The 13,601-nt window shown below is 44.0% G+C and overlaps 1 protein-coding gene and 1 non-coding gene across 5 annotated transcripts in view; both read right to left on the reverse strand.

Moving 5' to 3' along the window:
• Positions 1 to 13,601, reverse strand: part of ZBTB7C (zinc finger and BTB domain containing 7C) — a 383,007-nt gene that overhangs the window by 332,180 nt on the left and 37,226 nt on the right. The window lies entirely within an intron of this gene.
• Positions 6,337 to 6,442, reverse strand: LOC139179536 (U6 spliceosomal RNA). The gene has a single exon (XR_011563904.1). It is a non-coding gene; the product is annotated as a U6 spliceosomal RNA (small nuclear RNA).

Raw genomic sequence — 13,601 nt, forward strand, 5'->3', positions numbered from 1 at the left:
CTGTGTAAGGTTGTTTTAATACACACATACTGCCTTTTAAAAGAACTCTCCCATCCAATAAAATGAATCAAATCCCACGAGCGCCCAGGTGAAGAGTACCTCACCCCACCCTTCAAGGCACTGATGATGACTTAGCCCCCAACCAAAGCTGGTAGAAAGCCCAGTCACCCGCAGCTTCTCCCTGCAATCTCTCTCCGGCTTTCCTGCCCAGATTGATCCCTCTCTTCCCTGGACAATCCCCACCCTTAGGTCCGTTTATTGTCTAGGCCACCCTGTGTCCCTATGCCCCCATCTCCATGTCCATCATTCACTCAGTTATTCACTAAAAGTCTCTTAGGTAGCAACTTGCAGGCTGTGCTGGATGCTGAGGACACAATGGTATGGGAGACCCGGTCCCTTCCTGCAGAGAGTCACCCATCTATTAAAGAAGATAGCTGGGCAATGGGCAGCAGAGAAGGCTGGGGAAGCCAGAGAGACGGGCCAGTTAATCCTGTCTGCAGGGCAAAGTAAAGTCACTCAGTCGTGTCCGACTCTTTGCGACCCCATGGACTGTAGCCTATCAGGCTCCTCTGTCCATGGGATTTTCCAGGCAAGAGTGCTGGAGTGGATTGCCATTTTCTTCTCCAGGGGGTCTTCCCGACCCAGGAATCGCACCCGTGTCTCCCGCGTTGCAGGCAGACGCTTTACTGTCTGAGCCACCAGGGAAGCCTCAGGCAAATCCTCAAAGGAGGCACCATCTGGGCCTGACCTTTGAGTTGGCTTTGATTATGCAGAGAAGAGTAAAGGGAGTTCCAGTTGGGGGAACAGAAGAAAGCCAAGGCCCATGGCCAGGAACTGTGACCCTAACCCAAGGGAGAGTGAAGAGGCAAGTTTGGCTTGTGTGAACAGGCCACGTGAGAGGCGAGAGGGAAAGCTAAGGAAGTACACTGAGGCTTGATGGATGGGGCCTTTTGTATTTTGATATTTTAACATAAGGACTTCCCTGGTGGCTCAGATGGTAAAACGTCTGCCTACAATGTGGCAGACCCAGGTTCAATCCCCGGGTCAGGAAGATCTCCTGGAGAAGGAAATGGCAACCCACTCTAATATTCTTGCCTGGAAAATTCCATGGACGGAGGAACCTGGCAGGCTACAGTCCATGGGGTCACAAAGAGTCGGACACGACTGAGCGACTTCACTTTTCTTTCAACACATTAAATGGTTTGAATTCAAAAGGTACAAAAGGATATACAGTGAAAAGTCACTTTCCCATCCCTGCCCCCAGCTATCCTATTCCCCATCTCAAAGGCAACCAATGTTAGCAGTTTCTTATGTACCCTTACAGAGATATTTTATGCATATACAAGAAAATAGATACCTCTTTTGCCCTTCATGCACAAATAGTAGCTATATATATATATATATATATATATATATAAAATACCTTTTCCATTTAATTTTATATATTGGAAACCAGTAGTTCTCAAAATGGAGTGTGTATCATAATTACCCACTGGCTTGCTAAAACACAGACTGCGGAGCCTTACTTCAGGGTCTGGCACTCAGTTGGTCCAGGGTGGGACCTGAGGCAATACATTGCCATCAAGCTCCCAGGTGACACTGCTGGTCAAGGAAACATACTCTGAGAATCACTGGTATAGATCACACTACCTGAATTTATAAAGAGCTGCCTCCTTCATCTTGTGGCTGTGTAGTATTCCCTTGATTGGATGTACAGTGATGTATTCACCCAGCCCCTCCCATTTGGATTGTTTCCAATCTTTTGTTATTTCCAGCAATTCTACAGTGATTACATTTGTGCGTTCATTCCTGCATCCATGTTTGGGGTAGAGATCTGGGATACAGTCTGGGTCAAAGGTTTTGCACATTGGCCATTTTGACAGATAACTGCCAGAAACTTGGAGAGAAACTTAAATGCTAATATAAGAAAATCTGAATTTTAACTAATACAGACATTTAAGCAGAAGACTAGTAAGGTCAGGTATATGCTTTAGGAAAACTAAACTGGCTCCACAGTGAAATGTGGATTAGAGTAGAAAACTATCCATGTTGGGGACAGATTCCAAGGGCATCCCACGAGACCTGCCTGCAGATGATCATACCTTTGAGTGTGGGTGGGACCCACAACTGACTTCTAACCAGTGCAATCTGGCAAAGATGATGGGGTGTCACTTTGGTGATCACAGTACATTATTTTGCTCCATTTTGATAGTTAACTGGACACTAGAGACACTCTTTCTCCCTTTCTAGCTTTGTGAAGCAAGCCATGAATCCCACAGCTACAACAACCACATGAAAAAGGAAATGGATTCTTCCCCAACTGAGTCTCCTGATCAGAACCCAGTCCTAGGGGACACCTTCATTGCAGTTTCATGAGAGCCTTTAATAAAGGCCAGGACTTAGCTCAGATGTGCCAGGACTTATGGTTCACAGAAATAATAAGCCCATGAGATAATAAATGTGTGTTGTTTCAAGCAATTAACTTTGCACTGATTTGTTTGGTAGCAAAAGATAACTAAAACAAATATTTAGGCAGGTTCTCAAAAAATAGGCTATAATGGTGAAGGCCTGATGTGAACAGATGTCAAAGGCAGAAGAGGGGAATAGGGATGAGGGGTGGACGTGGCAGATATTTCACAAGAGGAGCAGACAGAGGTGAACTCCTATCATCATGGGGCAAGATGGTTGGAAAATGTCCCTGAAACAGGCTCAGCCCGTTTTCATGAGGTCAAATCACAGAGTAGTCCGAGGTGGGGAGAATCAGACGTTCTTGTTCCTTAACCCTCTTCAGAAGTGTTTCTCTCCTTGAAGAGAGCTCCAAGAGGACCTCAGCACAGCCACCCCAGACCACCAGCCATCATCGGTAATTTGCTGAAAAAGCAGATAAGCACCTACACACAGAAGACCCGCAGAAAATCAAGGTGGCATTTCAACCCCCTGGGGACATGACAGACTTTTCAAATAATTGTGTTGAGACAATTCAGGAATGATTTGGGGGAAAAAAATGGATCCCATATATCAAGGACATAAACAAAAGATGAAACTATGAAAAGAGTTAGAAGAAAAGTATGGAAGAGTATCTGTAATAATCTTGAACTAGGAAGAACTTTAAACACATGACCCAAATCCAAATGCCACTTTTTAAAATGCTAAAAATAAAATGCTATACCTGAGTTCAAATTTTTTTAAATATCTAATACCACAAAATAAAATCAAAAGAAAATGGAAAAAATAAGAACAAAATATTGGCAACATAGCTGACAGGCATAGGGCTAATTTCCTTGCTACATAAATAGTGTGCATGTGCAAACATGTGCACATCTCTTAAGAAGCAACCCAGTAGAGAAATGTACAATAAAGAAGACATTAAATTGTCTGTCCACAAAGCAGGGAACACGAATGCATTTAACACATCTGAAATGATGCACATCCTCACATGTGGCAGGAAATACGAATTAAAACTACAGTGCAATCCCATTGTTCATATATTAGGTTGGCAAATACGCTTAAATATACACAGTGCTACAGAACCAGAGTGTATATAACCACTCTCATTCGTGGTTAATGGAGTTTAAATTGCTGTCACTACCAAGTGTAGAAAGAGAAACACACAGACTCGCTTGAAAAGGACACACAAGCACTGGTAACAGCGACAGTCTGCGGCAGAAGACCCAGGTGGCCGCTCCGAGACACAGGAAGTGAACGGGGAATCTTCACGTATCCATTTTGTACTGTTTAAAACTTTCTCAAACATATAATACCACATTCTCAATAATTCTAAAAAGTAATAAAGGGAAGGAAGTAGAGAGGACTTCCATTTCTGGGAAGACAGAATAAACACACTTTACCCTATATATACATCCCCCTAAGCACAACTAAAAACCCTGAATTTTATACATAAAACAAACGCACCATGACACTGAAAGGTAAAGAAGAGCAACCAGCTGGCGACCTTGGAGCCTGGGGCCCTCAGGAAGACAAGACAGTAAGCTTGCTGGATGGTGGGTTTTCTTTTGGCCTCACGTAGCCCAGATTTGGAGCTGACGATGCCGGCAACTTGGAAATACCAATGGGCATAGACAAAAAAAATTCCCACAAAAGTGTGCTCTTCCTAGCCAAAAGGCTAGGAAAGGGGCAGCTTAGAAAGACAAACTGGTATATAGTAATTGCTTTAATCTGGCCAAATGCTGCAGAAAAAACTGTGGTCCCACCCCCATCCACGCTTCTGGACTCCCACTCCCACCCAGCAGTAATGACACACCCCAACCCCTCCTTGCTGGAGTAGTGTCAGAGGAGGTTTACTGGAAAGTCAAGACTTTTTACTACTGCTCAGCATAAAAGCCCACTCCCAACCCCTGTGGTGTCAGTGGAGGTCATAAGGGAACCAGTAACTAGGCATTCCAACCCCTCCAATCCAGAAAGGAATTTGTTGAGGTCAAGTGGACTTCAACTTCCACCTGGCAGTAATAAGGCAGTGCTCCCAAACTCCCCTCTGGAGCATGTTTAAAAAAAAATAGCCAAAGTGAAAGGCTTAAATAGGATCTAAGGTCTCAAAATATATTACCCAAAATGTCCATGTTTCAATTTTTAAAATCACTTATCACAAAGAACCAGGAAAATCTTAAACTATGCCAACTCCAAAATGACAGACGTGTCAGAATTATCTGGCAAAGATATTAAAGCAGCCATTATAGAAAATGTTCCAGAGACTTCCCTGGGAGTCAGTGGTTCAGACTCCAAGCTTCCAATGCAGGGGCCACAGGTTTGATCCCTGGTTTAGGGAACTAAGATCCCACATGCCACGTGGCATGGCAAAAGAAAAAGTTTCAACAAGCAACTATGAACATGTTTGAAACCAATGCAAAAACCTAACAAGGAAATATAAGATATAAAGAAGAACCAAAGAAAACTTTAGAACTGAAAAATACATTAACTGAAATGCCAAATTCAATTAATGGGTTCAATAGCAGAATGGAGAGAACAAGGAAAGAATCAATGAACTGCAATATAGAGCAATAAAAATTACCCAAACTGAAAAAACAGAAAACAGACTGAAAAAGCAAACAAACAAAGCCTCAGGCATCTATAGTAAAACAACAAAAAGTCTAACATTCTTATAACTGAAGTCCAAAGGAGAAAAAGGGTGGGCTGAAAAAGTGCCCAATAATAAAAATCCCTCAAATTTGGAGAAAAACACAGATTTAAGAAGATGAAAGAATTTTTAAATGAAATAAACTGAAATAAATCCACATCAAGACACATCACAGTCAAACTTCTGAAAACAAAGACACAGAAAAAAATCTTGAAAACAGCACTAGAGAAATTACACCTACCAATATGGAGAAACAATTAGAATGATAGCAGATTTCTCGCCAGAAACCATGGAGACTCAAATAAGCAGAACAACATTTTTCAAGTGTGAAAAGCACTATCAACCCAGAATTCTATATCCAGTGAAAATATCCTTTAGGAATGAAGGGGAAATAAATTTATTCTGAGATGAAAGAAAACTAAGATAATTTGTTGCCAATGGACCTATCCCCTAAAAGAGTGGCTAAAGGAAGTTCTTTAGAAAAAAGAAGAAAAAAGAAATGATTGAAGAAATCTTTGAATATCGTGAAAGAACATACTTAAGTAAAAGTGTAGGTAAATACAAAACTGATTTATTCCTTCTCTTAAACTTCTAATTGATATTTGATAGTTGAAGCAAAAATTATAACACTAATGTAGTTTTAAATATATGTAGAGGAAATATTTCAGACTATCACTTTATAATCAGGAGAAGGTTAAAAAGACATACAGGAAGGTAAAGTTTCTATAATTTGCTCAAATTGGTAAAATGATGACACCAGAATGATGTGCTGTCATGTCCACAAAATGTACATATCACTAAAAAGACTAAGCAAACAATATAAACTGAAAAATATTGTAGGTAAGTCAAAGTGGAACATTTAAAAATGCTTAGGTAACACATGAAAAAGCAGGGAAAAAGAAAATAAAAATGAAAGCAAGAACAAACAAAAAATATAAAATTGCATAAAACATCACTAATTACATTAAAAGTGAATAATCTAAAGATACCAGTTTAAAAACATGAATCACTATTCTGTCAATAAGACATTCACTTTGAGTAAAATGATATAGGCAGGTTGAAAATAAAAGGATGCAAATGCATATATCATATAGACATTAATCAAAAGAAAAAAAAATAGTTATATAAAGAGGAGATAAATTAGACTTCAGGGGGAAACATTACCAGAGACAAAGAGGAATATTTTTTAACTTTATTTTTATTATTGACACTATTACAGATAGAATGATCACAATCATATAAACAAAAATATGGAACACTTCACAAATTTGTGTGTCATCCTTGTTCAGGAGCATGCTTATCTTCTCTGTATTGTTCCAATTTTAGCATATGTGCTGCTGAAGTGAGTACAGAAAGGAATATAATATAATGATAAAAGGTTAATCCACCAAGAAGACATAGCAATCCTAAATTCACATGCATCAAACAGAGATACAAAATATGTGAAGCAAAACCTGATAGAGCTGAAAAGCATAAGAACACAAATCCACACTCACATTTTCAGATTTCAACATTCCTCTCTCAAAAATTAATAAAACTAGGCAATCAGCAAGGATATAGAAAAACTCAAAAACACCATCAGCCAACAAAATCTAATCAACATTTCGAGAACACTCCACCCAATAATAGCAGAATGTACATTTTTCTCAAGTGCTCAAAGAACATATGCCAGGATAGACTATATCCTAGGCCATAAAACAAATCTAAATAAGTTCAAAAGAACTGAATTTTCATACAGAATTCATTTTCTATTTCATATAGAGTGTGTTCTCTGACCTCAGAGGAATCAAACTAGAAACCATAACAGCAAGATAACAGGAAAACCTCTAAACACTTGGAAACAAATCAGTGTACTTCTAAATAATCTGTGAGTCAAAGAGGAATCCAGATGTCCTTGAAATGGGTGAACTGTTAAGCTAATTGTGGTTCATCCATACCACGGATCACTACTCAGTAATAAAAAGGAACAAACTACTGGTAAATGTACCAACCTGGATGAATCTCCAGGGAATTACACAGTAAAAAAAGTCTGTCTCAGAAAGTTGCACTTATACTGTATTATTACATTTACATAACATTCTTGAAATGATAAAATTATGGAAACGAAGAACAGATTATTAGTTTTCAGAGGTTAAGTAGAAAATCAGAGCAGAGAAGGGAAGTGGACATGGCTATGAAATGGGAACAGGAGAGACCCATGTGGTGATGAAAATATTCTGCTTCTTAATTGTATCAATATCCTAATTGTGATTCTGTATTATATTTTATAAGATATTGCTAATGGAAAAAACTAGGTTAAGGATACAAGGGATTCCTCTGTATTATTTTGTATAACTGCATGCGAATCTCTAATTATCTCAAAATAAAAAGCTTAATTACAAAAGAGTAGAGAATCCCTCCCAGAAGATGTGTTATCAAGGCAAAAATGCCAATATACACATTCTCCTTTTCTCGCTCTTTTTCCCCCTCTCTCTCAGACAAACACACAGACACCCCACCTATCAAGTGCCTTCAGCTATCACCATCTACATTTGCACTGACTTTCTGCCTCTCTTTGGACCAGCCTCATCCAGTCCTTTGTGAGTTCAGAGAAAATACCTCTGAGGCCTTTCCTTTGGCTCCTGAAGCTCTTCCCCAGCTTGGCCTAGGAGCAAGCACTGAATGTATAAAAGGAACTGAGAACCCACTAAGGAGATAAAGGCTGGCAGGTAGCCAAGCTGCATTTTAGGAAGGCCATGCCCCTGAAATTAAACATAAAAGAGGATATATGTATGGTACATGGTTCTGTGCACACCACAGGCTTTTCTGGAGAGATGGTCTGTGGCTCTCACCCACTTCTCAAAGACGTTCATTTCCCAAAGAGGCAAGAGAAGGCAGAGGCCTACACTTGAGACCCACACCACCATTTTCTGCAGCCTCAGAAACAACCAGTGAGCTCTGCCAAGCCCAGACCACCTTCTGGAATCTCCCAAGAAGCCTCCTGGTATTCCTCCTCAGCCCTTAGGATGTTCAGCTTCCATCCTGTAGAGCTGGAAATGTCAGAGCTTGAAAATCTTTCATTTAAAATTTCCATGCCCACCCACCAGAAGAAGAAACTGAAGCCCAGAAATACAGGATGACTTTGCAAGATCATCCAGAAAGTTAGCTGCCTAGTTCAAACCAGAACTCAGGTCTCCTCCTTGCTACCAGCTTTGGGACATCTGTTCCTTAGGTTGGCATGAGAGCCTGACATCAGACAGGGCAACCAGGAGAGCAAAGGCAGGGCAGAAGGCCTCACCATGGTGTCACCAGTGAAAGGCGGCAGTGGGGACACACCAGGCGCTGGGTTAAAACAAGCACAGATTTGCAGACGTTAACGAGCAAATGCTTCCTCTGGACTACCTAGCAGTCCTTCCAAAGTGGTAGCAAGCATTATACCTCAGAGGTACAAACAGGTGGCAATGAAGCTCAGGGACACTAGAGAAATGCCATCACCTTGGAAAACAGGCCATTCAAGGCCACTCTTTCCCAGGGATGTTTCCATCCAATCCCTTCTTTCTCCAAGCCCCTCATTCCCACCCGTCGCTCCATTCACCACATGCTCACTTACCCTACAAATAATAAGTAAGGGGTTCCAGAGAGTTGTGAATGAGGGGTTAGGAGGCAGGAGGCCCTGAACTCTAAAGATGCAAATAATGTCTCTGGCCCAGTCAGGCCCAGTGCGAGCCCTGCAGCCCTGTGTGTGCCTAACCCTTGCATCCATCAACAGGCCCATCACTGACCTCCCATCACCCTCGAGCCGTCTGTCTCCCTCATGGCTGTCTCCACTCATCTTTCTTCCCAGCTGAAGGTTCAGCTGGCTGCAGTCTGCAGAGAATTGGGAGCAGGGAGAGCCTTGTCACCAGACAATTGGAAGAGCCTCCTGCCCTGTCTCCAAGCTTGCAGCCCTTTAATCTGTAGCCACAGTGAACATCCCAAATCAGACCATAGCACTCTCCTGGCATGCCTGTGCCTCCCAGAATTTCCCAGACTCCTTTGCAGTTAGGCTGGAGCCATGTGCCTGGTTCTAGCCAAATTGAACAGGGTAAGAGTGGAATTCCACATGTCACTTCCAGGTTGGGGGTGCTAGGAGTCAGCATGCTTTCTCCACCCTTCTCTTTTCTCCCACTGTGACTCTGAAGGTCTCAGCAGACATCACTGGAGTAGAATCATTGAGCTATTAACATATTAGGGGTTGCTTATTGGACAGTTAACATTGACTGACTAATAAACTTTCCAATGGGGAGCCATTGCCCTCAGGATATAAGTCCAAACCCTTTAGTGTAGCCATGCTCAATGCCTTTTATGGCCTGGCCCAGACCCCATATCTGAACTGTCTCTTGGCCCTCCCCTAAACACACTCTTACAGTATTTGTGATTCAACCATATTTGCAGGTTCTGGAAGAGCTATGCTCTTCTCCCCCAGGATGTCCCCTCTATCTGGAACACCCTTATCTCTCTCCACTTCCACCCCTCCATCTGCTTAGCAAACTCCTACTCTCACTCTTCAACTCCCAGCTCAAGCAGCCCCCAACTCCAGCTTTCCATGGAAGAGCTGGGGGCAGCTTCTTCCTCACCGGAGGCACCCCCTCTCCAGCTCCCAGAGAGTCCCTTGCTCGTTCTGTATCTCAGCTTTTGTGTTTGACTTTGGGCGCTGCCCACTGGGCTGTGAACTCCACAAGGACAAGGGGAGTGTTCTCCCCATCTTTGTTTTCCTAGAGCCTTCCTCAACATCCATTCCTTCAGAAGACGGTTAATGAGCACACCAATAGAGCCTACGTGCAACGTCCTGGGGAAGATCACCTCTGCTTGAGAGAGAGATTCAAACAAGTTGTAGGAGCTCTTCACGAAAAGAAGAGGCTTGGAGTGAGGAATAAAACGACCCATAATTACCCTGGGCTCTAGAAAGAACTCTAACAGGCCAGGTCTGGCTGGCTCTGTCCCCCATTGCCTCAATGTCCCTGGCCAAGGGAGTCCCCTCTCTGTCATCTCGGGTCTCTCGCAGCACCAGGTTACGTGGTTCTGAGCATGGCGAAGCCATTTCGGCCATCCTACCTGCTCTTCCTGTAGTCCCTCTCTTTCCCAGAGGCCTCCACTCAGAGCACCCCATCCATTTCCCCTGACCACTTACCCATTTAACTAGAACCTAGTAAGTCATCCACCAGCAAGGTACGAAGTATTACACTTCCTCGGGCATTCTACTTTAATATGAGACCACGGGACACTCAATGGAGCAGTGCTCACCGAGGAATTTCAGGCAGTGGGACAGACATCCAGCCAGTGGTGAGGAATGCTCTGGAGACATGCCTTTCCTGACCCTCCACTAATCCACCCATCACGACGCCCGGGCGAGAGTTGACTGCTGGCCTGAAAAAGAGTTAATGTCGGTGGAATATCCTGAGGGCGGGACCCAAGCTCCTCACTCCTCATTCCGCAGTCTCTTTTATCTGGTATTTCTGGGCAAGACAATGAGCAGACAGACTGGAAAGTTACAGGCAGGCCAGCTTTGCCGATCCCTGCCAAAAATGCAGCGAAGGAAGCTGGAGGAAGACTCGAGCCTCTTTAATTTCCTCTTCTGTTTGGCTTCGTCTGTGCTCCCCCTCCCACACCACTCGGAGTCTTCTCTGCCCTGGGCTCTAACTCAAGAGGAGCCTGGCTTCCCATCCCAGATGTGGGAAACCCCTCCCTCACCCCAGACCCTTTGACTGGTGTGCTGGTCACACTGGTAAGGCTCTGGCCTCCCTTGGACAGCAACGGCACTTAAAAGCAGGAGCTCAACTAGGAAGTCAAATTTCCAGGCCAAGCTGGAAACACGGTGAGCAAGAACGGCTGGGGGTAGGGGGATGGTCTCTCATTCTGTTGCTCCAGACTAGAGTCAGGACCCAGCCAGAAACGAAGCTGGGAAGGGACTAAGTAGGAAGCACTTTCAAGAAAGGAGCGTCCTCAGAATGCCAACAGGACCACTTAGAGTGCCCCACCCCTACCCAGCAGGATCTCCATCATCTACATGTGAGCACATGTACCCACACAACAAGCGTAAATGCAGAAGAAGACAAACAAACAAGAAGATCAGGATTGAAATCCTGTCTCTATCCTCTACTGACTTCTTCCTCTACAAACTGGGGACAGTTCTCAGGATTGCAATGAGCATAACACTCCTGCTATGCGACTTGCACAGAGAGAGCCCTCCATAAATGTTAATTCCTCCCCAGATCCTGGCAACCAATTGTCATTTGAAAATGACAGCTCTGCCATCAACTGGCTTAGTGACCCCAGGCAAGTCCCTCACCATCTGGGGCTTTCTTAAGCTTTCCTAATCTTGAAGAGCAGGGTTTCTCCAACTGAAGTGTGCATCAGAATCACCTGGAGGGCAGGTAAACACAGATGACTGAGGCCCAACCCCAGAGTTTCTGATTCTGCACTTCTGGGCTGGGACCGGACGCTTTGAGTTTCTAACAAGTTCCCCAGTGATGTTGATGTTGCTGGTCTCGGAAGCACACTTTGAGAAGCTCTGAAGCTGAAGCAGTCTAAAATGTCTAGTTCTAGCAGTTTAAAGAGTACATTAAACTAATCCACATTAGGTGATGGCTAGTTCAATGTGTTCTTAAGGCTCCTTGTACTTTAAATAAGATAATGTCTTGACTCAAAGAAATCATCTTTTATTACCCTACTTCTAAGCTGGGTATCAAGAGTCCTCAAGTCTATGACTAGGACAATGATGTGGAGAGAATCATTGTGGAGAGGCTTCCAGGCCTCTCTAGTCTCAGTATGCAGGTGTGACCAAAAAGGCATTTCATTTGCGAAACTCTGGTGTCGCAAGTGACTCAGCTGCACTTGGCTAATTACCATTTAGGGGCATGACATCTGAGGCCGAAGAAAGGCCCCTGGTTGCCTCAAATCAGCCCAAGGCCAGGCACCATTGCTAGAAGCAGGGCTGTCAGTCAGCTGTGACATTCTGGGTGCCCTCCACCAACCTCTGTCACAGTCGGGGAGAGCAGCCCCTGCCTGGGGAGGCCGGCAGAGCCCAGGGCCTGCAGCCCCAGAGGCTGCCACTCTGTACCCCTGCCATGTGGGGTGTAGAACCCTCTCAGCTTCACTCCCTGCCTTTGTGTCACTCTAAGACCTGTCCAGCAAGGGGGCCGGGCTCTGTAAATGTTGCTGTCATTCTGCTAATGCTCTGGGCCTGCCTCAGGGAAGAGAACTGCCCTGCGTGTCAATTACAGAATAATGACACCTCCTCCGTGACTGTGCACTAGTCCCCCACCCAGCACGGCCCTGCCTTTGGTGCACAGGAACATTGAAAAGGGAAGAGATCATTATGGAGCGACACCTCCCAACCCCACTGTGTTCTCAATATTTCTATTGGCAAACTCAGGCACATGGACAAAGTCTTCAGGAAAAAGGTCAGGGCTGAGAAAAAGAAAGAATGAATCCAAGGCCTGAAAGAGGGCTGAGATGAAGCCCTCAGACACCCAGCCTGGGCTTCCACTCCAGCCCTGCATGCAGGTCACAGGACATGGGGAGGGGGGTGCCTCCAGCCAAGCCCACCCCCAGAGCATCACCCCACCAATCACCTGGTTTTGCTTTTGTTCATGCACCACTCATTTGGTAAGTCTATTGCTGTCCGAGTAGTGGATCGGTGATGCAGCTCTAAAGACAAACAAGAGGTGCCCCTCCCACTCCCTCCAAAGCTCCTGGCCCAAGAGGGCGAAGCAGATATACACATTATCGTCAGAAAATGCAGTGAGAGCAATGAATGCAAAGTCTATGCGAACTCAGGAGAAGAGACGGCCAAGTTTTCTTGGGGGTGGGGGTGGAAGGAAGAACAGAATAAAGCAGGGCACAGAGGGTGACATCTGAACTCACCCGAAAGGATGACTAGGAGAAACCATGTCTGGACAGGAATAATATTAAAATCTGTAACAAATGCTAAGGCCTAATCCTGGCCAAATGAGAGCAGATGCTAGGCTTGAATGTCAGCCTTACCAGGTAAATATGGCAAGTTAGACATATGCATCTATTATTTCTGCTTCCTCCCCAAACCCTACTGGAATGATCTTCTTTTTTTTTTAAGTTAGTATAAACAGACAAAGATAGGAAGAACCAAAGAGGAGAAAAAAGTAACAGAATTGGGTTTGCTTTTTTAGATGTTAAACATATTCTGTAAAATGTTTATTAAACACATTTTGTAAAATATAAGATGTAAAACATATTTATATTAGAATACAGTTGATTAGGCTTCCTGGTGGCTCACATGGTAAAGAATCTGCCTGTAATGTGGGAGACCTGGGCTCGATCCCTGGGTGGGGAAGATCCCCTGGAGAAGGGCATGGCAACCCACTCCAGTATTCTTGCTTGGAGAATCCCACAGACAGAAGAGCCTGAAGGGCTACAGTCCATGGGGTCACAAAGAGTCAGATGGACATGACTGAGCGACTAATACGCACATAGTTGATTAGCAGTGCTGTGATAGTTTCAGGTGTGCAGCAAA

The sequence above is a fragment of the Bos indicus genome, chromosome 24, assembly GCF_029378745.1.
Source record: "Bos indicus isolate NIAB-ARS_2022 breed Sahiwal x Tharparkar chromosome 24, NIAB-ARS_B.indTharparkar_mat_pri_1.0, whole genome shotgun sequence".
In the NCBI taxonomy this organism is placed as follows: domain Eukaryota; kingdom Metazoa; phylum Chordata; class Mammalia; order Artiodactyla; family Bovidae; genus Bos; species Bos indicus.